The sequence below is a fragment of the Cryptomeria japonica genome, chromosome 7, assembly GCF_030272615.1.
Source record: "Cryptomeria japonica chromosome 7, Sugi_1.0, whole genome shotgun sequence".
Taxonomy (NCBI): domain Eukaryota; kingdom Viridiplantae; phylum Streptophyta; class Pinopsida; order Cupressales; family Cupressaceae; genus Cryptomeria; species Cryptomeria japonica.
Genome location: NC_081411.1, coordinates 212,227,623 through 212,243,191, shown reverse-complemented (window position 1 = coordinate 212,243,191; position 15,569 = coordinate 212,227,623).

Below are 15,569 nucleotides of genomic sequence, written 5' to 3'. Positions count from 1 at the left end.
TTTCCCCTTTTGTTCCAGGTTTGCAAACCAATTTGCAAATTGCATTGTCTTTCACCATTTTCCCTCTTTGCTTGCATTCGGGATTTAAAAACCCGATTGCAAGTGAGATGAAAATAGTTGATATACCCCTTTGGTTGAAAAATATTAACCATCTTTTGTTGAAATTCCAAGTTTCGAAGTTGGAAAAATGTTCATCCTTTCAAAATCGGGTTTTTTTAACTTGATTACAAGTTGAAAGTTCTTCCCATTTTCATAAAGATGATCTTCCCAAAATATTTTCATTTTGACTCATATTCATTGCCATCATCCGTACATACCATTCCCACCATTTCCTACATGTCAAAATATCATTTTTCACTCACTACTTCATTTTCCTTTTTACAGGTATACTTGCATTCAAGTTTCAAAAGCTCGATTGCACATTTGCTCTTCCCCACTTGTATACTTGTAAAACGTTCTCCAAGATCCGAAATTGGTCAAAAGCCAAGTTCCAAGAATCCCTATTTATTTCCCATCTCCCTCTCACAAAGTTGTGAAGTTCAAGAGTTAGAATTTTTCCCATTTGAAGAGGAAAGATGATAGTTGCAGCTGATTTTGATGTTGCTTTGCCACTTTTAAGTCTTCATCACAGCATACCAGGTTGTTTTTCAATGTCAGATTTACCATCATCTTCCCCTCCAAAGAAGATGAAATACAAATTTGATAAGTACCATCATCTTCGCGAGTTTCCTCTCCTATGGATCATATCAAGGATACGGAAATAGGGCATGTTGACATGTCAGATTTCATCAAAAGGGTGGAGGATCCAAAGGATAGCAATATGCAGTGATTGTTGGACAGCCACATTCACCATGCTTCTTCTTTTTCGGTGGCTGCCCTAGAACCTGAGTTCGTTCTTGCTTGTGCTCACCATTTTGACATGGAGACAAGAACCATCAAGAATGATGATGGAGAAGCCATAATCCGTCTTGATGCGGACACCATTGAGAAAGATTTCACAATTCCATTTGTTGCCCTATACATGGAGATTTATAAAAGTAGTGCAGTTGATTACTATGCTAAAAGGGAAAAGGATCGCAAGCATCAAATTAATAGATGGATTCATGAACCACGGGTAGCTCTCATAAGATGGGTCGAATTGCATCATTGTGATTTCAAGTGGGAAATCAGAGACACCATCACTCTCCTTAGCAGGATGTTGGGTTTGGAACATTCTAAAGTTTTTGAACCCTAGATGTATCAATTTATCATGTTCATAAGGCAGTCTCATCACATCTCTTGGAGATAAGTAATCAGTGACACTTTGTGTGAACAACTTGCAGCAGTTCCTACCACTATGAAGTTCTATATGAACTCATATCTTGTGTATATAGCAACATCACTTAGACATTTCCTTGGTATTTACACCAAGGGTGATCACTCACATATACCTGTGTGGGAGTACTATGATCAATTACCCTTGAGGCCCAGCAGATTGTATTACAAGAGGGTTCAGGATGCATTCTTTGGTCATTTTATGTGTCAATTTGACAAGACACTAAAGAATAGAAGAGTATCAGATGAGGCATGGGAAAGAGTGAATGAATATGGTTGCTTATACTTTCAATTCCCAACTTTCACTTACATGAGAGTTGGATGCTATAGCAAACAACCATACATGCTTCCTAGATACCCAACTAATAAGATTATTCTTATGGAGTTGAGAAGACAGATCATGGTTGTTCATGCACATCAATCTATCAGACATAAAGTTGGGATAGGGATTTCTACAACTAACCCATTGAAGATTGGTCGATATTCCCTCATCACGTCTACCAAAGCCAAAACCATGGAGACTGAAATGCAGGAGATAAAACTGAAAAGGTTCAAGTCAAGAGCACATTTCGACTACCAGGGTATGAAGGAGAGAATCAAAAAGTCCTTCATACATGTGCATCGCATAGAGGATATTTGGGTGCATCTTCATATAGAGAAAGAAGTCTGTAAGATGGATTATTGCAAGCTCACCCTTCAGCAAATTGTTGATATGAACCTGGTGGACATTCCACGAGGAATTATTGATGATGGGAATGTGCTTGATCCAAAGTATGTTTCACAAAGAGTTGATAAAGCCCCACTTTCATCAATTCATTGGTCACATAAGGAGGGTACTTACATTCTTCATAGATTTTAGCCCATCTTAGCTAACACTAACACTTGGCTCAAAAATAAGGGTGTTAGACTCATTAAAATCAAGGTTGGAAAAGAAGATGATTCTACAAGACCTTTCAGACGTAAGTCTAAAATCCAGATAGATGACAAGGAAGGTGCATCATCTTCGGGCACAAGAATCAAGTTGCAAGTTAGTCAGGTGATGGTACTTCCTCCTAAGGAGGAGACAATTCGTGGGAAGGAAAAATCTCAGCTTCATATTCATGTGATTGATCCTAAATATCTAGAGAAAGAACAACGATCAGATGATGCTCCTAAGTCACCAACTTCAGAGTCACCTTATGAGGTTCCTTCCTCAATCCCCATGGAGCTACCTTTATCTCCTCCTGACATAGATGTATTAGTCCCTACCGATGTTGAGAGGGGAGGAGTGAATCACCACTTTATCAATTTTTCACAATTAAAACTTTTAACTCAATTCTGCACTAACTTAATATTCATCAATATACATAAATATTGCAGAAGAATATGCATGCATGAAAAGATACACAGTGACACCAAGATTTATCTTGTGGAAACCCAAATGGGAGAAAACCACGGTGTGATTAGGAACTCACAAAATTTGTACTCTTCCGGAGTACGGCCGGTGAGGAGCCATCCCTGTTAGGAGATTAAAAAGACATTGTTAGGTGCCACCCGGTCAAGGGATTTTGTTTAAGGCTTGTTAGTGCCTTTACCCTGTTAAAGGTATCCTGGTTAAAGGATTTAGGAACATCAATTAAGATGTCACCCGGTTAAGGGATTTTATAAAGGGATCTATTAAAGTCCACCCGATTAAAGGATTTAAGTTGCAATGGTTAAAAATCAACAGAAAGACGATATGTTGAAGTAGTTACTGATAGTTTGATCAGATCACAATGTAAATCATACTCTATCCACACTAGTTTTCTACTTATACCTTTGGCTCTACACTCCGCTGATCTACCTCATACACTCTCTGCTCTGCTAAATCTTTTAGCACTTCCTCACACTCTACTCTATACTTTTTGGATCGCCTTGCACATGATCTGTACTTTGCAAATTTGACGATCAAGAATATTTTGAATGAACTCAAAATACTTTATACATTCTTTGTCATCACCTTCAGGTGTTTCCTTAGTCAATGCAATCATAGATTTCGGTAGATTTAGAATTCGAATCTTCCCGCTCTTGCTTTGCACACCTTGCAACAATTCCGCCAACTACTCAACCAATTCTGCCACCGCATCCCCAAAAATAGTGACTTCTCGATTGGGTTTAGTCTTATAAATGTGAACTAGAAAATCCGCAAGTAATCATGGCTTAATTGCATGATGGCTGAAGTCGACTTCACCAACCTTTAGTTTGGCATAGACACAAGCTCACCAACTCACCTTTGCCCACCACAATTGAATAACCAATCACCACTTTGAGATTTATGGTGATCACCTATATTCCTTCTGCCTCACCAGTTTACCAATATACCACTGCACTCTACATTATCGGTTCAACCTTTAATTATCGGTTTGTTGTGCTTACATCAAGTCTCTTTTCTTGTTTGTCATTGACATTTCGATTTATATACAACCTCAAGCCTTCTTGCCTAAGTCACATTTTGTGACTTCATCATCATCAGAATGACCAACCTGAAGATCTGATCTCAACACTGATCTTCTTGAGTGACAAACCGATTAGCTTAGTTTGTCTTCCCTTGAGTTGATTTAATCTTGGTCAATTGTCTCTTATGTTTTTTCCATGTGTTTACAAGTTATCGCTTTTACTACTAAGATACACCACTCTATCGGTCATTGTTAGACATCAATGACAAATCTCAGCGCATATACTAGTTCTTTGGATTAACCAGTTTTGTCAATGCCAACAAGATGTGGATGTTTCTTCCATTATTAATGATGTTCCTGTAGTAGTGGATGAGTCCCCTCAGAATGCCATTCCCATTTCAGCAGTTGAGTTGATCATCAACAAGAGAGTTTGCTAGAAATCTTCGAGGATACTAATGCATGTATTCATTTGTCAAAATTTGATGCCTCTACCTTCAGCTTTGAGGATTTTATGAGACAATCTTCACGCCCTTTGGTTACCAAGCAATCTATTGTTGCCATCCAGATAGATACTTCCCTAGGATGACCACAGATGTTTAAACAAAAACTGCTTCTCCTTTACTTTCAGCTACTACTAAAGGAGAGCTAATGGCTTTACCTCCATGGCTCAAATCTTTCACTCCCAAGAGAAAGAAGCAGGAAATTTACCCCGATATCTTTGATTATCAGCAGCTTAAGCAATCTAGGCCCAAGGTTGCTAAAGGAGCCAAGACAATCTCGAGGGTAATAGTTGACAACAACAAGATGAAGGCGGTTGAAATTGTTGAACCTCTTGTAGACAAGCCACATGAGGAGATGCAAGTTGACGATTACAGGGTCACAAGGGTAGAGTTGGGTAAGCAAACACATGAAGTAGTCAAGCATGATGCCCAACAGTCGGTAGCTTCACTAGTATAGTGATATGATGAGCTTCTAGCGAAGAAGGACAAACTAGAAGAGGACAATAGGCAACTTGTTGCAGCTGTTCAAAAGATCACTAAATTCGCTAGTGAAGGGAGCAATCCTTCAAGTTCTTCCGATCCACGAGAATAAATTCAAGGAGTTGAGAGAGTTGCTCAAAAGGTACAAACATTGGAATCTTAGGTAGATCAGCTTCATGACTTATGTGCACAGGTCTTGAAGGAGGTTTTTCAAATGATGGTCAAATTAAAGACCATTGAGGAACAATTGAACCAGGTTTCTGACACTTTCAAACAAAACTTGGGAAAGGTAGAAGATAGCTTGACAACTTGGCTCAAGATTCCTCAACAAAAGTTAAGTGTTCTTCTAGAACATCAGGCCATTCCTTTGAGGGTTGTGTATCTAGAATACCAAGAGCTCTTGGAGAACAAAGCCCTTGTTCTCGAGTCACTTGTTGAAGACATTGATGATGTCATGAGATTGTGAGTGGAAGTATTCAGGATATTGTTTCTCATCGTGAGAAAGCTTCTTGTAATATCATGAATCAGAATGGGGGATTATTATCAGAAGAAAGGGTTCGATCAGATCTACAGTTGAATATTCATCATGAGTGGAAGAGTGAACCATTTTCAGCTACATCTATTAAATCTTTGGTTACATACCAAGTCTTCTTACAAGAAATTCAATCTTCCTTTGAGAAGAATAATGTCATAATCCTTTGTTGTAGCGATGTTATTGTGAAGACCATGATTGTGGCAAAGAATACCCATGAACCGAATCCTGATGAGTTGCAAATGATCATCCAGAAGTTTGAAGGATTCATGTCTACACATGTTGCAACATAAGTGTTTTTCAACACTTAGTTGCATTTTCAGAATTGTAATTTCTTAGTTTTAGTTTCTCTTTTGACATGTTTACTTGTAAAAACATTTTGTAAATTGCAAGTTAAGTCATTACTTGCACTTTTGTAATTACAAGTAGACAAATTACAAGTCAATTTGGAGTAGGATATGTAACTTTGAATAAGTCATAGTTAGTTATTGAATAAGTCTTGGTGGTTGAGAGAATTTCTCAAGTTAGTTAGGATCCTCCCATCTTTTTCTCAACCTTCTCTCCTATAAATACTCGAGGGGGTCTATTGTAATCCTTATCTTTTTGAAAGCAAGCAAAAACTCTGCCAAATTTGCAGCAAATAAGTCTTTGAGCTTTTATGTGTAAATTGAAGAATTGAAAGGAATAGAAGAAGATTACTCAAGCATTGAGACGTTGTGCTACATTCTTGAGTTTGTGTTCAATATTGCCTTTCTTGCAAGTGTTTCTTAAATAGCTTAATCAAATTTGATTTGCAGACTTTGTGCTACAAGTATTGGAGAATAATTTTAGTAAGAATAGAAGTTCTATTGAGAGAAGTTGTAAGACTTTGTGCTTATAGTTGTTCTTGAGAGAGATTAAAGGTAGATTTTGTAATAGGAAACAGTTGTGGGACTTTGAGCTCACACTAGTTCTTGTTGTTTTGCGTAGAAAGGAATAAGTTATTTCGGACTTTGCGCTGTTATATTTTGTTCTTATTATTATCAATATAGAAAAGGGTAGATAGGACTTCACATATTCAAGACTTTGAGCTTGATATTGTTGTCCCGTCTCGAAGGAAGTGACATAAGTCTTTGAGCTTTTAGGAAACTTCATTTCCTTTCTCTCATTTTATTTCAAAAGTTGTTACAGTTGTTTTACGTTAAATTGCTATCACTTTTTTGTGGATAGAAAAGGATATTAGCTTTCTTGAAAAAAGAATAAAGACTGATGTTCCATCCTATTTTAGTTTTAGTATTAGATAGATAGGGGGAGCCTTCCCTTAATTATGAGAGTTTATACTCACACATTGTGGTTGAAGCCACAATTTTGTATATTTTCCAAAGTGTACAAAATTTTCAACCAACACAAAGATCATATTTCCATTTAGGGGTTAGATTTGCAATCAGTTATTTGATCTACTCATTTCTATAATTATAGACTTGACCAATCAAATTATACGAACAATCTAGTTCATATTTCACCATTTTGCTTTCAATATACCCAAGAATAATTGATACAAAGGTATAATTCAAACATTAAAATCAAAATAATTGATAATTATCTATCAACCACCGAAACCAACTAAATGTTTTCAATTCTATCTAGCTCTTAATTTAAAAACTTTGTCACATGATCTATCACAACTCTAAATTAGGTTAATTGGATCATATTAATTTCTATATGCCTTAAACATATTTTTATGTTAGCAAGCATTTTTTATCTTTGAAAAATGCATACCTTGCACTTTCAACTTTTATATTGGATATATTTTACTTGTTTATCTCTAATGCAATGACTGCTCAATTCAAAATTATGATTTTTAGATTGAAATTAGAAAATAACTCGATCCTAGCTTGATGTCATTTAGAGCATTTAGACTTAGTTTTGTTTATTCTCCTATTCAAAATGAGATACGCAGTTATATAAATGGGTTTTTCAAGCATGTAGTTACAAAATAACCCCAAATCATTTACATTTCAAATTAAAATCTATCTTCAAGAGTTTTTCCCTCCATTTATTTGTTATGAGTAGACTTGAAGTACATGACAAGGTATTGTATTTAAGGACAAACTACAAGAATCTCACATACAGTTGCGCTAATACAATATAAGATTCGTAAAGTTTCTTATGAAATCATCCAAGACACTGCAAAGAACTAGTCAATAAACTAGATTGCTTCTAATAATAAATATTTGAAAAAAATAACTCAATGCTTATTTGATTTCAATGAGGATGAAAATTTTTGATAGTACAATAATTTATAAGAGATGTAGATTCAATATACCAACTCAACGTGCAACCACCCAACATGAAATCTATAGGCAATTGACACTCATCTAATAAGGCAAATTGCATTTAGGGTTGTCATTGATGGCAACTCATCTTTAGGTGTCAATGTTTACCATTGGGATTTGTTGTTTTATCATTTTTCTTTGATTGGGTCAACCAATATACATTATACACAACCAATATATATACTTTTCTTTATCCTTAATAACCGATTAGTCTTGGTACCTGTAACGTGCATTTGGAACTCAGATAAGTATAGGACCCGACTAAGATATCTTGTGACCCCGATAATTTCTTTCATGGAATTTTTGATAGCGTGTGTAGGCCGACATGGTCATTGGGATTATGCATGATATACCTTGTGATCCGGCAGCCGATAGGTTTATATTCTTCATTGAGGCTGACATATTCAACAAGTTAAAAGGGTATTCAAGGAGATATTTTAGCGATGGATTTAATGTTAATGAGAATACGATTTTGGCTGTGAATCAATCAGAAATTGATGATATGCATTTTGGTTAGTGAGAGGAAGCTTTAGTGCGCAGTCTCAACCAGTAGCAGTTAAGGGCAGGACAGAGTATCGGTAAACCGGTTCACAGAGAAGGTTGATAGAGCATAAACCAAAACTTATCCAGCATGGTCAGATGCAATCAATAAGTTCATTTTTGTTTGTAATCATTGTATGTTGTTGCGTAATTCAGTGAGACTTCCATTTGAGCAGTGAGCTCTAGGCGGTTGGCCTGATTGAATGTACAATCCCTTCCATGTAATATTTGTATACCTTGATCAAGTATATAGATATTGTGGGTATTGGACCCACCGTGGTTTTTCCCTTTTCAGGGTTTTCCACATATGAATATTGGTGTTATGGTGTTGCTTCTTTATGTGTTATTTGGTTTATGCACTTTAATTTGATTTATTGTTAACCGATTCATATGTAATAAGTTTAGAAATTTGTTTACAGGTAGAACATTGATTCACACCCCCCCCACCCCCCCCCCCCCCCCCCCCCCACCCCCTCAGTGTTCTTGGATTCCAACAAAATCTATGTTTAAAGGGGTTGCATTTCTAGGCATTGCAACTATGTGATGAGAAAAATTACTACCTTTATGGATGAGGATGAAAAAAAATCCAACACAAGGAAGTGTATACTCAACTACCCTTATTAAATAATGAGATGTTGCATTCAATAATGCCAAAAGTATTAAATAAATACTTAACCTAAGTAGACCTCTACCCAAATAAGATTAAATAATGGTTGATGCATATTAAGTGTATGAGAAATGCATAGACCAAAACCCCCTTAAGTATAGTATAGACGGGTAAAGATGGAACCCAACAAAAATGTGTAGTCATTTTAGTTAGCCATGTACAAAATGATCCCCTTTGAAGAAAGAGAGAAAAAACTCATACAAGAGAGAGATTTCCCCGAGAGACATAAAAGAGAGGGCCTAGGTAACTTCCCAAAGGGAGAGAGAGAGAGAGAGAGAGAGAGAGAGAGAGAGAGGAAATAATCTCATAATAAGTATTGAAACAAATCCACCTACATCAAACAATGTGTCCCCCTTTGAAAAGAAACAAACATTGTGTTGTGTATCTATTGAATTCCCACTCTAAAGGTGGAATGGAGGGGGGAAATAGGATGAATACCTACAAAAAAGATGAAAAAATATCTTTTCTATGTTAAAATATGACTACACTTGATCGATGAACTTAGGTAAAATTGTAAGATGTGTCGTCATGATTGTGTGTAGAGATGGAGAGAGAATATGGTTTGTATGTACAATTTTATTACATCTAGATAAGGTGATGAATAAAAATAGCTATCATGAAAGAGGACAACAAGGTACTTCACAATGTCATTGTAATGGTAGGAAATATAGTTCACAAGTTTATGTATGCAAACCAGGAATTAAAACTATTCCAATTATTACATTTGGAAGGAGTATGATCTCAATTGGCTTAATCTCAAATCAAATTGAAAAGAACCGAGCATAAGGTGAATTTAGTACTCCTTGGGGTATAGCAAAAAATGAGTTATGGAAAATATGTGAATTGAATGCAAGAACTAAGATTGATATTGCAAAATTGACAAAGATCAACATGCATAGACAGTTTCAGAAGAGATATGCAAACATGAAGCATAGATCTAGAAATGGGAAGCAGAGAGGAACTTGTGGTTGAAATTTGGGTTTAGAAGTCTAGGACAATGATGGTAGATGTCCTTGTCCAAGGTTGCCAAATGTAGATGAATGAAATGTTTTTTGGAATAAGGATGTCACTTTGAGCATCTCCCTAAAAAATCATTGGAAAAGTGTTAGATATTGTTAGTCGATTGCCAGTGTCCAAGTTTTTTTGGTTCCTCAAACTTAGGTCATGTGTGTCACAATCTCCTTGTCTCAAATTTATCATTGTTGTCATCAAATCTTCTCACTTGTAAACACAAGAGGACAAAATATTGTTGGGTTGATAAGGGTTCGCTTAAGTCAAACCTCGGGTTTGCAATTAAGCCCATGATGAACTAAAATGAGATTGAAAGTGTGCCTTGAAAGGGCAAAGGCTGGATCTAAAATTAAAATGTTGGATTGGAAATTTTATACCTGAAACGCAATAAAATGGTCAATCGAGATTATTCATCAACATAACAACTAAAACCATTTAAAACCATTATCAAGGAAGATTATTAAAAGAGAAGTTAGGAAATAAACAAAATAAAATGAATACAAAACTTCCCCATGATGCTCCCTTGTGTTTGCTCTTCCTTGTCCTCCTACTCTCCAAGATCCTCCTATTATGTGAAATATGCCTTTAATTTGAGCATTTATCACAAAAGGGATGCCAAATGGAGGGTGGGAGATGATTGATTATGTCAAGTGTGGATGAAGCTTGCAAATGAAGTGTTAATGTAAACTAGCAACTCCAACTAGTGGAAGAGCTAAAACATTAAACAAATCATTCAAAATATGTGCAAAATGACAATGCATGGACAAGTCTTTTTCTCCTTTTTAATGAAGTGAAGAGCCCCATTTATAGAGGAAATAGACAAATGAAGGGTTGAGATTGAGTGGATTGAGGAAGGGTTAGGATTTCCTAAGGAAGGGGTGATCCTCAATCCATGTGCTCCCCTTCAAGCCAATCACATGTTGACAAGCATCAACAAGGGAAGGCTTGAGAGGAGAGAGACAGAGCATTAAATGTTTGAAGAGACATGATGGTTACCATGGGTGGTTAGGTTAAGGTTAGGTTAATGGATAAAGCGTTTATCCAAGGGGTATAGGAATGTGCAAGGCATAAAGGGTTAGATTGGTCAAAGCCTTTAAAGCTTGAGGGGACTTGAGGGTTACCATGGATGGTTAGGTTAAGGGATAATCCCTTAAGAAAGGTTAGGGGGAATGTGCAAGGGTTAAAGGTGAGTTAATTTGGTCAAAGACCCATGTGGGTTAACTTGTTGAAGGGAGAAGGCTTTTAATGCTTGGTAAGAGCCTTAGATATTTTTGAGAAGTGACTCTTCACTAATCCCTTAGTTTAGGGATGTGCAAACACTTAGAGGGGAATTAGGTTAATAATAGGGGTTTATACATTGTTAGGAGAAGGGTTAATGTGCAAATTGCTTTTCCTAGAAAGTGCAAGTGGGTGAGGGTATTAGGAAGTTAAATAAATATTTTTTTATTTAAATGTGAGAGATAGGATTTTAGGGATTTAAATAAATATTGATTTAATTAAATGTGAGAGAGATTTAATTAAACAAATATGATTTATTTATTTAATTAATTGTCAGAATATGGTTTTAGTTTATTAAATCAAATAGATTGAATAATTTATTTAATTAATAGGAGAAGAGGGTTAGGGTGAATTAATTAAATATTAACTTAATTAATTATTGATCGATGGTTAAATAACCAAATAAATACTAAGTATTCATTTAATTAAATGTACAAATTTTGATGTCTACACTGCCTTTTATGATTCTTGCTTCGAAGCCTTCATAAAAAGGTTGATATTGTCATGTAGTAATTAATAGATGCCTCCATAAGAACTTGATCATGGATGCCATCTTGAATGATTGAAATTTGAATACTTGGCCTCTCCTTCACTACTCTAATGATGCTTGATTACTTTATCACTTGAATTTGCTTGACAAGAATTGAATTCGAAATTGAGAGATAGTTGTGAGGTGTTTCAAATGAGAGGGTAAGACTTGATTTTATACCTCACCCCACAAAATATATTTAAAATTACAAAGATGGTCATGTCTATAATTTTTTTACCTTTGGAGGGTCCAAAATTGAGCCCATTTTGTCTAGACAAGGGCACTAGTTGTTCTTGTCTAGCCCATCCAGGTTGAACAAAGGACCTAAAATCAAGGTAGAAAATGAGGATTACAAATATGATGGCAGTGCAAGAAGAATCAGGCAAGATCAACACATAGAAGGTAGAAACACCAAAGTGAGGCCCAAGTGAGTATGAAATTGTATGAGGATACAATTTACAATGCTATAGTCACCAAGATCTAAAAGATGAGACTCTATAAATAAATGAAAATATTTAGTAAGTATGAATCCCAATGTGATGAATCTTATAGATAAATGTGATCCTACTAGAGAGATTCATAAAAAGTTAAGATAAATGTAAATAGTAGTAGAAATCTTACCACAACCCATGCATGTGAGACCATCTTATAAAACACAACAATTCAATGGAGAGTGAAGTGGATCTCCAAGCAACTACAAGATGATAGTTAAAGTGAGATAAAAGGGCATTTCAAGAACTTGAGGTGATGCCTTAATTTCTTAGGAATAATTTAATATACTAGTTATATACCTTTTTCATTTACATTACACTATTCAACCTTTTGAGCATGATCACTTGGCATGTAATTGATTCCATAGGGTATTAGTAAGGGACCGTCCTATATGCATTGATTCTTGATCTTTATGGTAAGGATGTATAATACAATTGATTCAATTTGAAAACTAAAGGATGAAGTGTCATTCTAGAAACCATTACGAGACCCTATAAATTGAGTCAAAAAGAATAACTCCCAAAACTTTTATGATTTCCACTTTGTGGGAATCTCATAGTGGTCATGAGATTTATAATTCACTAAAAAGCTATTAAGGTGTAGGAGAAAGTTTAGGTCTAGGATGCGAAGAAGGAATATGCAAACCATAGGGAAGAATCATTAGGCTTACTTAAGGCAGATATCCTTTCATATTTGAATTTTTGATAAGACAATAAAAGGATATCTTCACGAGATTGCAATGCTTCAGGTTTTTGAGGCCAAAAGTAAACAAGGGTGAATTTTTCACATCTTGCTAAGGGATGATAAAGGTTATGATTGATCGTTATAATATTCTCATTATGAGGGAAATTCAAGAATTTATGAATGGTAGTGTGGAGGTGGGAAAAGTGAGACTGGGTAACTAGGACCTAATCCCACTTTTTCCAACATATTGGGAATACAAAAGAGCCTAGGGAGATAGATCACTTTGGCTAATTCTTGTGAGAAAGAGAGAGCCAAGGATTACCTCTTAGGGTTTCTATTCCTCTTGTTGCAAATGATTAGAAAAACTAGGGTTTGAATGATCAATTAGGCTAGGAGATAAAGAATGAAGTATAAATGGACTCATAATTGCACAAACTTGCAGATCTGAAACTGAGATACTGAAATTATGAAGGGGGATGGATTTTGGATGTATACCTAATGTTGAAAACTAAGCCAAACTGACTAGGACCAGGGCACCACACCACTGTCCCTGATGATCTGACAGAAAGCTGCAACTGGGAGGATGCAATTCTAATGTTATGAGCTTCCACCTTGCCAAATTTTACCTGAAATTGGGTGGACCAAGGTGCAGGACCAGGGTGCCCAGAAAGGACTAGGGCACCCAGAGAGGACCAGGCCGCCTAGAAAGGACCAGGGCGCCCAGAAAGGACCAAGGTGCATGACCAGGGCACCCAGAGAGGATCAGGGCACCATGCCCCTTTCTTAGTGATTTTTGCTCAAATTTGATCTTCGGGACTATGTCTGTGTGCTTTGTCGAACCTGAAAAATTGCAGTGACGATCAGATCTTGTACCTATACATGCAACTGAAAACAGGGTTTTGGCTGGCTATATAGGGTTTTGCCTTAGTTAAACCCCGGTGTTGGTGATTTTCACCTCCACAAATATCCAATAATGCATTGAAAATGTGTGTGCTATAACCTTGTGTGTATGCAAGATCCAAAATGATAAGAAACTAGAGCTACCCTACGCGTGAGAGTAAACCCTAAATGTAAATGTAAATGTGAATGTAAATGACAATGCTTCAAACCAAATATACTAAATGATCTAAAGCATGAATTTAAATATGCAAATTGATGTACAAAATCTCATATAAAGACATGAAAATAACATGAAATCATACCAATCCCCAAGGGAGAGATATTGCCACTAGATCTCTTTTTACTCTTCAATGTCTTCAAGGCTACTAATTGATGATGAATGCTTGATGAAATGTTGTTGAATGTTGTTGAAGACTCCACATAGGCTTATCTTTCACTACATAGAAGGATCCTTATGCTTGCTCTAATATCTTTTTCCTTGATTCGATTCGATAGATCTTAGTTGCCTTCAAATAAAGAAAGAGAGCTCTTATGTATGAAACCCTGGATCTTAATTTCGAATTGATTTCACCTTTAGGCCAACCTAGGAATTGAATTTCCCACCAATATTTTGAGGTTAAGCATTATAATATCATAGAATTGTGCTCCCGAAATTTCGGGAAAAAATCGAGGACCATGTGCACTCCCGCCACGATTTGACCAACTTTTCACCAAATTTTCAAGGTCGTTAGATATGATGATATTAGAGTGAATCCCAAAGTTACAGCTAATTTCGAGGTGTTTTGATATGTGAAATCGGGCCTTAAAGTTTCAAATAGCATATAATTAGGGTTTATGATTAAATGATTTATTGGAGGAATAAAATAAAAATGGGCACACTTAGGGCAAATGGCCCAATTTTATAATGTGTGAAGTGATGAAATATGACTTTAGATTTAGTTAAATTAATTAATTAAATGCTTAAAGGGAAATTAGAAATGCAAGCTGCAAGACACACTAAGGCGAGTGCTAACCTAAGTGTGAAATTGTACCACCCACTAATACATCTGGTCTAGAATTCCGACAGAGGTTTCCAATGGAGATGGTATATTGTGACCAAATTTGATTTTTTTTTGAAAAAATGTCTGAATTCGTCATAATTCTAACGATAATTTTACTTTTGGTTTCAAGAGAGAAGGCATTAGCAATGAATTTTTTATTTTTATTTTTAAAGTGCCCGCGTTCGTCGAAATTTTGATGACAACGAGCATTGCTTTAAAAAAAAAAGAAGAGGGCAAGTCATCTGTGCAATCAATCCCACGTAGCTTCTGCGCTGACCTCTGGCAACCCCTGGAAAGATCAAATGACACACTCACCATTCGAGGTACTTTCGCACACTCACCATTCGAGGTAGAATCTAGCCTGCTAAAACTTGCTTTGAACTTATGGTTGAGTTTCAATACCTCCACTCCTGAATAAAATAGCAAGCTGATGAAATTGTCTTTTAATAAGCTGATGCCATTGACAAATTTTCATCAGTTGTGTTGTCTAGCCCCTGCCAGTTGATGGTAGTAGCATGTCATTCCTCGGATTTTCATATATGAGGAATTGCTTGGGTCGAGTAACTTAAAGTTTTTCTCCCATATAGGTGGTTGAGTGCGTCCCACCCATTGCGAAGGAGTTGGAATGGCTTGAGCTATCCACTGCATTTCACAACTACTCGTTCTTTGTCGTTCCTAGGTCAATATCATCGAAAGTCTTTTAATATTGCCCCCATGCCTCAGTTATCAATGTTCAGTCTTCCCCATTCGCCACCATGAATTCTATACGGCCCGGAGGCTAGGGCAATCGACCTCTCTTTCTCTTTTCTCTCTCTCCCACCTTGCCCCTACCATGGCACTAGGACGTATACACAACGAAGAATGAGCTAACCG